Source organism: Leptonychotes weddellii, chromosome 8, assembly GCF_054177405.1.
Source record: "Leptonychotes weddellii isolate Sample4059 chromosome 8, ASM5417740v2, whole genome shotgun sequence".
Classification (NCBI taxonomy): domain Eukaryota; kingdom Metazoa; phylum Chordata; class Mammalia; order Carnivora; family Phocidae; genus Leptonychotes; species Leptonychotes weddellii.
This window is the reverse complement of record NC_138376.1, coordinates 33,021,597-33,030,667: the sequence shown is the minus strand read 5'-3', so window position 1 is coordinate 33,030,667 and position 9,071 is coordinate 33,021,597.

Here is a 9,071-nt window from a genome sequence, read left to right as displayed (position 1 = left end):
TAGCAATGTGCTACTCTTCCCTTTCCCCTTTTCCTGCCTGGAATGTGGATGTGATGCCTGGAGGTCATGCAGCCATTTTCTGAGTGTGAGGGGAAAGCCACAAGCTCAGACTGTGGGAAGGCAAGGGAGCCTGGGTTATGGAGGGCAGCATGGACGCATAACATCAGTCTTGGCTGCAGCTAGTGCCGTGCTTCTCATTGTGAGAAGAAAATAAGCCCTCCTTGGTTAAACTTGTGAAGTCAGGTTTCTGATACTTGCAGCTGAATGCAATCCTACCACTACAATGACCTAAGTGTTCTGCAAACAGGCAGGGTTTGGGTGACCCCTGAGGGCAGCCCCTAAGGAGCAGCCATCCCGCTCCATGTAGCTTGGTAACCACAAGAGTTAACATGATGGGAGGTGTCCCATAGGGCAGGCCCTACTCTAAGGCTTTACCTGATCAATTCACTTAGTCCTCAGAGTCAGCTGTGAGCTGAATATTATTACTACCACCCACATTTCACAGAGGGGCCAGCTTAGACACAGACAGGTTAAAATAGCCCCTCCCAGGTCACATACCTGGCCAGGGATGGTGTGGAAACATCACCCCAGACAACCTGGGGCCAGAATCTGGGGCTGAGGCCCTCTGCCCTGTTGTGTGCGAGTTATGTATCTAAGCACCTCTTATGTGCAAAGCTGCCATTACAGAAATTTGAAAGGAAGAAAATATGGATAAAAATGCAAAAGAAACAAGAATATTGAAGATGACAGGATTTTCTCACACTGCCTTGTCCAGATCAATCTTGGGATGGTTGCTGTTCTCATACTCATCCACTCTGACTCTGGCCTTGTCCTCTCCTCTTCATCCTTCTGAAAACCTTCTGCGTGTCCCCAGAGAACCTAAGCTCTCTTTAACGGAATTGTATTACGGCCCAGGACCTACTTGTCTGGGGCAGGCCTCGCATGGGTGAGGTACGGTGATGGAGACAGATGGCAACCAGAGGAAGATTCGATTACCTGCTTCTTCCCAAAGCCAATCTGCCCTGTAAGTGTGTTATGGGCCGTTATTGATAGGCTTCCTCTTGGCTGCTGCTCGAAATGTGGTTTGTCTGTGACTCGTTATATCCGCTGAAGTTCAGAGATGGATGAGCCGGGGCCCAGCTCAGAAGCCTAGGGAGGGGAGGGGAGGGAGGCAGCAGGAGATGTGTGCTGTGGGACAGGTTGGGGAGCCGGAGGTCAGCCAGGGCCAAGTAAGCACAGGGCAAGGGCTGTCTGGTGACACAAGGGAGAGAAGATGGGGTCGGAAGATGTAGGGGCCTCAAATGCCAGGCTGAGAGGGCTGGTTTGCACGTGGATCGTCATAGGGAGCTGTGGTAGCCTCTTGAGCAAGGAAAGTGACTGGTGAATATGGTTTTGGAGACGAGGGTGAGACTGGGACGGTTGGGACCCTTTGTCTGTCCCTCTGAGGAGGGCAGGGCATGGAGCCAGGGGCCTGGACTCACTGGGTTCAGACAGAGGCCAAAGGGAAACAGGGCAGGCACGGCAGACACTGTGCTAGCCTCACACCTGTGTTAAATCTCAGTCCTTGAAGCAGGTATGTAAGGCATCTTGTGTAACAGTGTGGAAGTAGCAGGCCTGCAAGGATGAGTCATTGCCGGCTCACACAGGGGAGCGGAGGGCCAGCCCAGCTAGCTCACGTCAGTGCCATGTTCTCTCCGCGCAACCACTCCCCCTCCCAGGGCTCAAGAGTCAAGGGCAAGAAACACCCGTTCGTCCCCACTCTTGCTGGCACTCTGAGCTCATCCCACCAGTGGCAACGGGCAGTTAGCTGCTGCTTCCTGAGCACCACATGTTACACACAGCGTCTCTAATCCTGGTCAGGTTTGATGATCCCCATTTGACAAGTGAAGAAGTAGAGCTTAGAGAGGTCAATGGCCTGCCTGGACCACACAGCATAGCGTGTGCGTGTGAGGAGCTGAGCAGGGGTTCCGATGCACGCCTGCCTGCTTCCCTTCACCACACTGCGCCCCATTCCCAGACTCTGGCTTCTGTATTCCTGGACTCCATTCGCTCTAATCCTGGGATTAGTGAGGAGGGGGAATTGGCAGAACAGCTCAGAACAAGCTCTTCAGCATGGAAACTTTCTCTGAGCATCCCCAGGCCTGCCTCCTCCCCGCTTTGTCTCCCTTTACATGCAGGTCTGAGGCCCGGGGGCCTGGGGAAGAGGGACTGTGGGCAGGGCTGGGGAGGGTCTGGGACCCATGGACACGTGGTGCCAGGCTAGAGCCCTGGACTTCCCATCCGTGGTTGTACAAGGATGGGTATGGTGAGTTGGGGGAGGGAAGGGGACCCTGGTAAGTGGGGAGCATGTCCCTGCAGGAAGCCAAGAGTCTCGGAGGAGGACCAAGGATAACTGGGCCTTAGCCCAGCCCTAATCCCTCTGTACACATTCCCTTCCCTAAGGATTTTTCCTCAGAAAAATTTGTCTAATTTTCCCAGCTCAGAGACAATGAATGGAGGATTTAGGGTAGGGTGAGGATGGGTGATGGGGGAGGCCCGTGGAAAAGATGAACAAATGGAAAACCAGTTTCTGATGTGCCCTCTCCTCCAGGAAGAAGCCGGGAATGCAGGCTGTCTGATTATAGGACTGGCATCGCCCTGACCGGCCATATGATCAAAAGGCTTTAGCTGACTGTCTTGGCTAGTTTATTTTGTTGCATGTTCTCAGAATAGGAGACCCCAGAGACAGAAACTGCATGTGTCCAGCACAGGAAATCTTGTATGGGTGAGCGTAATTATTGTGGTGGGATGGACAGTGACGGGGTTGGTCATGGTCATGGACGCCCTGATATCATGATGGGGTGGGGTGAGGTGGGCTGAGGGGTGGGCTTAGTAACCTGGCACATGGGGCCCATCCCAGGCCCGTCTCTCTCTAGCAGTCGTGCGGGCAAGTCAGCTTCTCTGGGTCTCACTTTCCTCATCTGAAAAATGGGAATAATGAGAACTATTGGTGGAGTTCAGGACTTGCCGGGGGTGTGCCGTTCTGCTCCTTCTCCGGGGACTCTTTGGTCCTCCATCCGCCCTGGCTCCTTCCCTTCTGCCCACAGATTTCCTCCAGTAGTTCCCACTGGCTCTTCCCTTAATCACCACCACAATTCCTTCCTTCAGAGCCGCACACATTCTAAAAAAGAAGTTTATACACACTGCCTCTGCTTCCTGGCCTCCCACTCACTCCCTAACCCCTTCCCAGGAGCCTCTGGGTTCCCGACACTCTACGCAAACTGCTCTCAAAGTCAGCAGAGGCCTCCCCCACATCTCAACCTCAACCTTTCAGGGAAAATGAGCCCTATAAACCCCCGGCTTCAAGAGAGCCTCTTGCCAGGGCCTTCAGGACCCACAGGGTTTACCTCCCCACCTCCTGGAACTCATTCTGCTTCTCTCTGCCCCCAAAGCTCAGGGCTGTGCTGGCAGATGCCCCTCTCTGTACACTCTCCAGGGTCCTTTAGCTGCCCTGGTTCCAAGTCCAGTTGTGCACAAGCAGCTCCCAAGTCCTTTTCTCTGGTCTGTCAGATCACCCAGCTCGAATCCCACTTCTGGCCACTGACTGGCCTTTTCTACTGGGCTCTCTTTAGCACGTTAGAGGAAGGCCATTCAGTGCTGAACTCACTATGCTCTTCCCAGATCTATCTGCTCTCTCGCCAGCCTATCACCCCAGATCAAGCTTTTGACTCTTTATCCCTTTGTATAAATTTCTACCCATCCTCCAGGCCTGTTGTTTCCCTGGTCATGGCTCTTTAAACATGAACACAGAATCTAATTTTATTTCCAAAACATGAAACCAGCTCATCATTTAACTTTGTTCTTGATTAACCCTCTTTGGTCTTAAAACCAATAAATTATACAAATCTTGGATCTTTTTTTTTTTTAACTCAGAAAAATAAACTCTGTTATGATAATCCACAACATATTATTCTGTTTGAATGAACTGTTGGCTTAAACCAAAACAAAATACCTTCTTAACACTATTGCAAATGTCTTAGAAACTCCCCACATATCATTATGCTTGCTTTCAGAAATAGCAGACCAGGTAGTATGGATTCACCTTCCTGCTGATGGCAACTAGAAATGCTGTGTATTAAAAAAGAAAACTGAAAATGAAACAACAAACTGAAGCATCTGGGCGTTGATAATACAACTAAGGTAGTGGGGAATTGTTGGGCTAGGATTTGGGGGGGACTAGGGAGGTGAGCCTGCCTTCAGAAATGCCTTTCCTTTGGGACTGGGGGAAGCAATTGAGAGGTAGAAAGAATGATCAGGACTTCTGAGGGCCTCCTGGGGATAAGAGACAAGGCCTATCAAGAGGAGTGTTTGCTGAACTCTCTTACTTTGGGCTGGGACCCCAAAGGACTGCACCTGAGGAGTTAGGATGAACCAGAAGTAGACAGGTTCTCACAGGGGCTGCAGCTCTGCTTTGACTCATCTCAATTCCTGAAATTGGATTAAAGCGATCCAGTATTGCCGGTGCCTTCAGGCTACTGTAAATCCTCTCTGGAAGAAGATATCATCCTGGTGTTAGATCATTTCTACAAATGATTTTGCAACTACAGTGTCCAGAGCATACTGGTAAAAAAAACAAAACAAAAAAAATAAAAAAACCAAAAACCCCACAAAAACCCAAATCCTTAAAAACGGAACTAAAATAAAAAAATCAGACACATGATGAGACAGGACACATGAGAAAGTATATAAAAAAATATATATATAACATCCTCTCTAGATATTGAAGTTATGCAAGCAGATTTAAATTAAAAAAAAAAAAATACAACACTTAGCATGACCAAGGAAATAAAAGTCAGGATTCAGAATTTTGACAGAGAATTGAAACTATTTTTTTCTACATGGAAACTCTAGAATTGAAAATTAAAATACCTGACACTAAGAATTCAAAAGATAGGTTTAGCAGTGTGTTAGACAAAACTGAATGAAGAATTAGTTAATTAGAAGCTGGATGAGAATAAAACATCCAGAATGAAGCACGGAAAGGTAAAAGGATGGAAAATAGAAGACAGCCTAAGAGACCACAGGAAATAGTGGGAAAGCTTAAAAGAATGGAGCAGAAGCAATATATGAGGGGATGAAGGCTGAGATCTTCCAAAAACTGATGAAAGACATCAATCCATATGTTCAATAAGCCCTAGGAATCTAAATCAGAATAAGTCAAAAGGAATCTACACCTATTAGAGTAAGACTAAAAAGCACATCTTTTCTCTTGGAGTAGAAATAAAGGCTGAAAATCAAAGATATGGAGAAGATCTTAAAAAACAGAAAAAACACAGATTCGCTTCAAAGGGGCAACAATTAGATATAGAGTCGATTTCTCAATGGAAACAAGGGAAGCCAGAAGACAATAGAATTCTTCAGAGGGCTGAAAGAAAAATAACAGCCAACTTGTTATTCAATATCCCTCTGGATTATTCAGGAGGGAAGATGACATTAGACTAATAATTTTTAGACTAATAAAAACTGAGAGAATTAATCACCAGCAGAGCCATATTAATAGGATATTTTTCAGGCAGAATGAAATAATCCCAAATGGAAGGTCAGAGATGCAGAAATGAATGAAAACCATTGAAAATGGTAAGCATGTGGATCATGTAAAATAATATTGGCTGTGTATAATAATAATAATATAATAGTGTTGAGGGGGAGTTAAGGTCCTAAGGTCCTTCCCTATATTTTGGGGGAAGAGAGTAAAAAAATCATTTAATGTTAGGATGTTAAGAAGGCATGCTGTAATCTTTGGGTAACTTCTAAAAGCTTGTAAAAGGGTGAATAACTTCTAAATTAATAGAGGAGGATAGTTGAATAAAATAATTCTAGCAGGAAGCAAAGGAAGGAGGGAAGAAGCAACATGGAGTAGGTAGGACATATAGAAAGCACTTAGTAAGATGGTAGATTTAAACTCAAATATAAAAATAATATTATTATATGTCAAATGACTAAATTTTCCCATTAAAAGGCAAAATTTTTCAGATTTTCATACTTATTTTGGATAAGACCCAAAATTCAAATATACACTGTTTATGTACAGGTCCTGAAATACAGAAAGAATGATAAAGGATGAGAAAAAGTAGAACATATAACACTAACAAAACAAAAAGCTATTAGAGTTATATTAAAATAATGGGTTTTAAAGCATTACTAGATATAAAGAGAGACACTTCACAATTATATAAAATTTAATTCACTAGGAAGATGTAATTTTATATTTGCATGCACCTAGTAACTTGGCATCAAAACATACAAAGCAAAAATTGACAGAACCATATTATTGTACTTCAGATTCCTTTTCTGCTTCCTGGGGTCACAGAAGCTGGGCATTTCAGCTGTTAGGGCCCTCTCTCAGAAATATCCTATCTGGGGGGCGCCTGGATGGCTCAGTCGTTAAGCATCTGCCTTTGGCTCAGGTCATGATCCCAGGGTCCTGGGATCAAGCCCCTCATCAGGTTCCTTGCTCCACGGGAAGCCTGCTTCTCCCTCTCCCACTCCCCCTGCTTGTTCCCTCTCTCGCTGTGTCTCTCTCTGTCAAATGAATAAATAAAATCTTAAAAAAAAAAAAAGATATATCCTATCTGGTTCATTTATGGAGTCGTTTTTGGATATGGAGCCATCTTGGCTAACTCACTTGTCTTATATGCAAAGAATGTGTGTTGCAGATACTATCAGTGCTTTACCTCATCTTACTCATCATTTTCCTACACAGCTACCTGGTAGCTTCCAATTGTAAGCACCTGAAACTCATACCTGAGGGCTTATTCTAGCTGCAGAGCCTGCTCCTGCATGTGGGACATTCCAAAAGCCTCAGAGTAAGTGCTCCCAGGAGCAACCCTCAAAGAGTGGCTGGTGTGAGCCAGTCGATAAATACCCCCTACTCCTTTGCTCTTCAAGGAAACTTGGAGATGTACATTTTCCATTGTATTCCCAGAGACCTCCAGCAAGACTGACCTTCGGTTGCCCACAGGGATAACTGGCTTGATATAATTCCCCTTCCCCTCCCTTTTTTGGCTATCTTCCCTTTCCTGCCCGATTTCCCTACTCCCCTCCTGTTATTCCTTAAGATCATCTTCCAAATAAAGTATATTCAAATAGTTTTCTTAGGGTCTACTTCTAGGGAAACTCAAACCAAAATAATATCCCTTGTTTTAATAAGAACATTACCAGTTCCTGTGATGTTGCTTGGCTCTAAGGTGGTCTCCATTCCTTCATCCCATCTTCTTGACCTGTCCTTATCCATGACATCATGTGTATCTTTCACCTGGACTGTTCTGACAGTGGTTTTCTGCCCCCATAATTTCCCTCCCATTGCTTCTCCACGGGCAGCCTCAGTAACCTTCCCGTTAAGCACAGAGCTCATCAATGCATACTTTCTACTCCAATATCTTCTGTGGCTTTCCACTGCCCACAACAGAAAATTCCAGTACTCAGCTTAGCATGCAAAGTCCACTGTGATCTAGCGTCAGTTCACCTTTTCAGTCACTCCCCATTCTCCTCTGCTTTCTTTCCAAAGCCTGTGCTCATTTCTCAGCTACCCTCATTTGTGGGCAACAGTCCTCATGTTCTACCATTGCCTATTATTATGCTCTCCCCTATTCCAGAGTCACAAGTCCATGAGCCATCCTTCAAGGCTCAGTTCAAATGACACCACTGTGAAGCCTTCCTGATGTCTCCCATTAGTCTTTGTGACTTTCCATAGTGCCTCAAACTTGGTGACTGCTGGTGGATTTTGAGAACAGATGACATGAAATCCTCAAGAACGAAAATTCCTAGGTCTTCCTCATTGGATTACCTGTGAGACAAATATGCTGTGTAATTTGGGGTCAGTCCCTTATCCTTTTTGCTCTTAGTTACTACAACTGCACTTTAAGTACTTTCAACTAGAATCAGTGTTTCTCCAAGGAAGAATGGGGTGCAATTTTTAATTTTATTTCTAGTATAGTTAACATACAGTGTTATATTAGTTTCAAGTGTATAATATAGTGATTCAACACTTCCATACAACACATGGTGCTCATCACAAGTATGCTCCTTAATCCCCATCATCTATTTCCCCCATCCCACCTCCCCTTTGGTAACCATTAGTTTGTTCTCTATATTAAGAGTCTGTTTATTGGCTTCTCTCTCTCTCTTTTTTCTTTGCTCACTTGTTTTGTTTCTTAAATTCCACATATGAGTGAAATCGTATGGTATTTGTCTTTCTCTGATTGACTTATTTCATTTGGCATTACATTTGCTAGCTCCATCCATGTCACTGCAAATGGCAAGATTTCGTTCCTTTTATTATGGCTGAATAATATTCCATTATATATCTCATATATTCTTTTTTATATATATCTTTTTTCATTCTTATATGAGATTTATTCTTTTTAATTTAAATTCAATTAATTAACATATAATGTATTATTTGTTTCAGGGGTACAGGTCTGTGATTCGTCAGTCTTATACCCAGTGCTCACTACAACACATACAGTCCCCAATGTCTGTCACCCATTTACCCAACCCCCCACCACCCTCCCCTCCAGCAACCCTCAGTTTGTTTCCTATGATTAAGAGTCTCTTATGGTTTGTCTCCCTCTTTGGTTTCATCTTGTTTCATTTTTTCCTCTCTTCTTGTATGATCTTCTGCCTTGTTTCTTAAATTCCACATTTCAGTGAGATCATGTGATAATTGTCTTTCTCTGATTGACTTATTTCACTTAGCATAGTACCCTCTAGTTCCATCCACGTTGTTGCAAATGGCAAGATTTCATTTTTGATGGCTGCATAATATTCCAGTGTGTGTGTGTGTGTGTGTGTGTGTGTGTGTCTGTGTGTGTATACACACATCACATCTTCTTTATCCAGTCATCTATTGATGGACATCTGGGCTCTTTCCATAGTTTGGCTATTGTGGACATTGCTGCTATAAACACTGGGGTGCAGGTGCCCCTTTGGATCACTACATTTGTATCTTTGGGGTAAATACCCAGTAGTGCAATTCCTGGGCCATAGCGTAGCTCTATTTTCAACTTTTTGAGGAACTTCCATACTGTTTT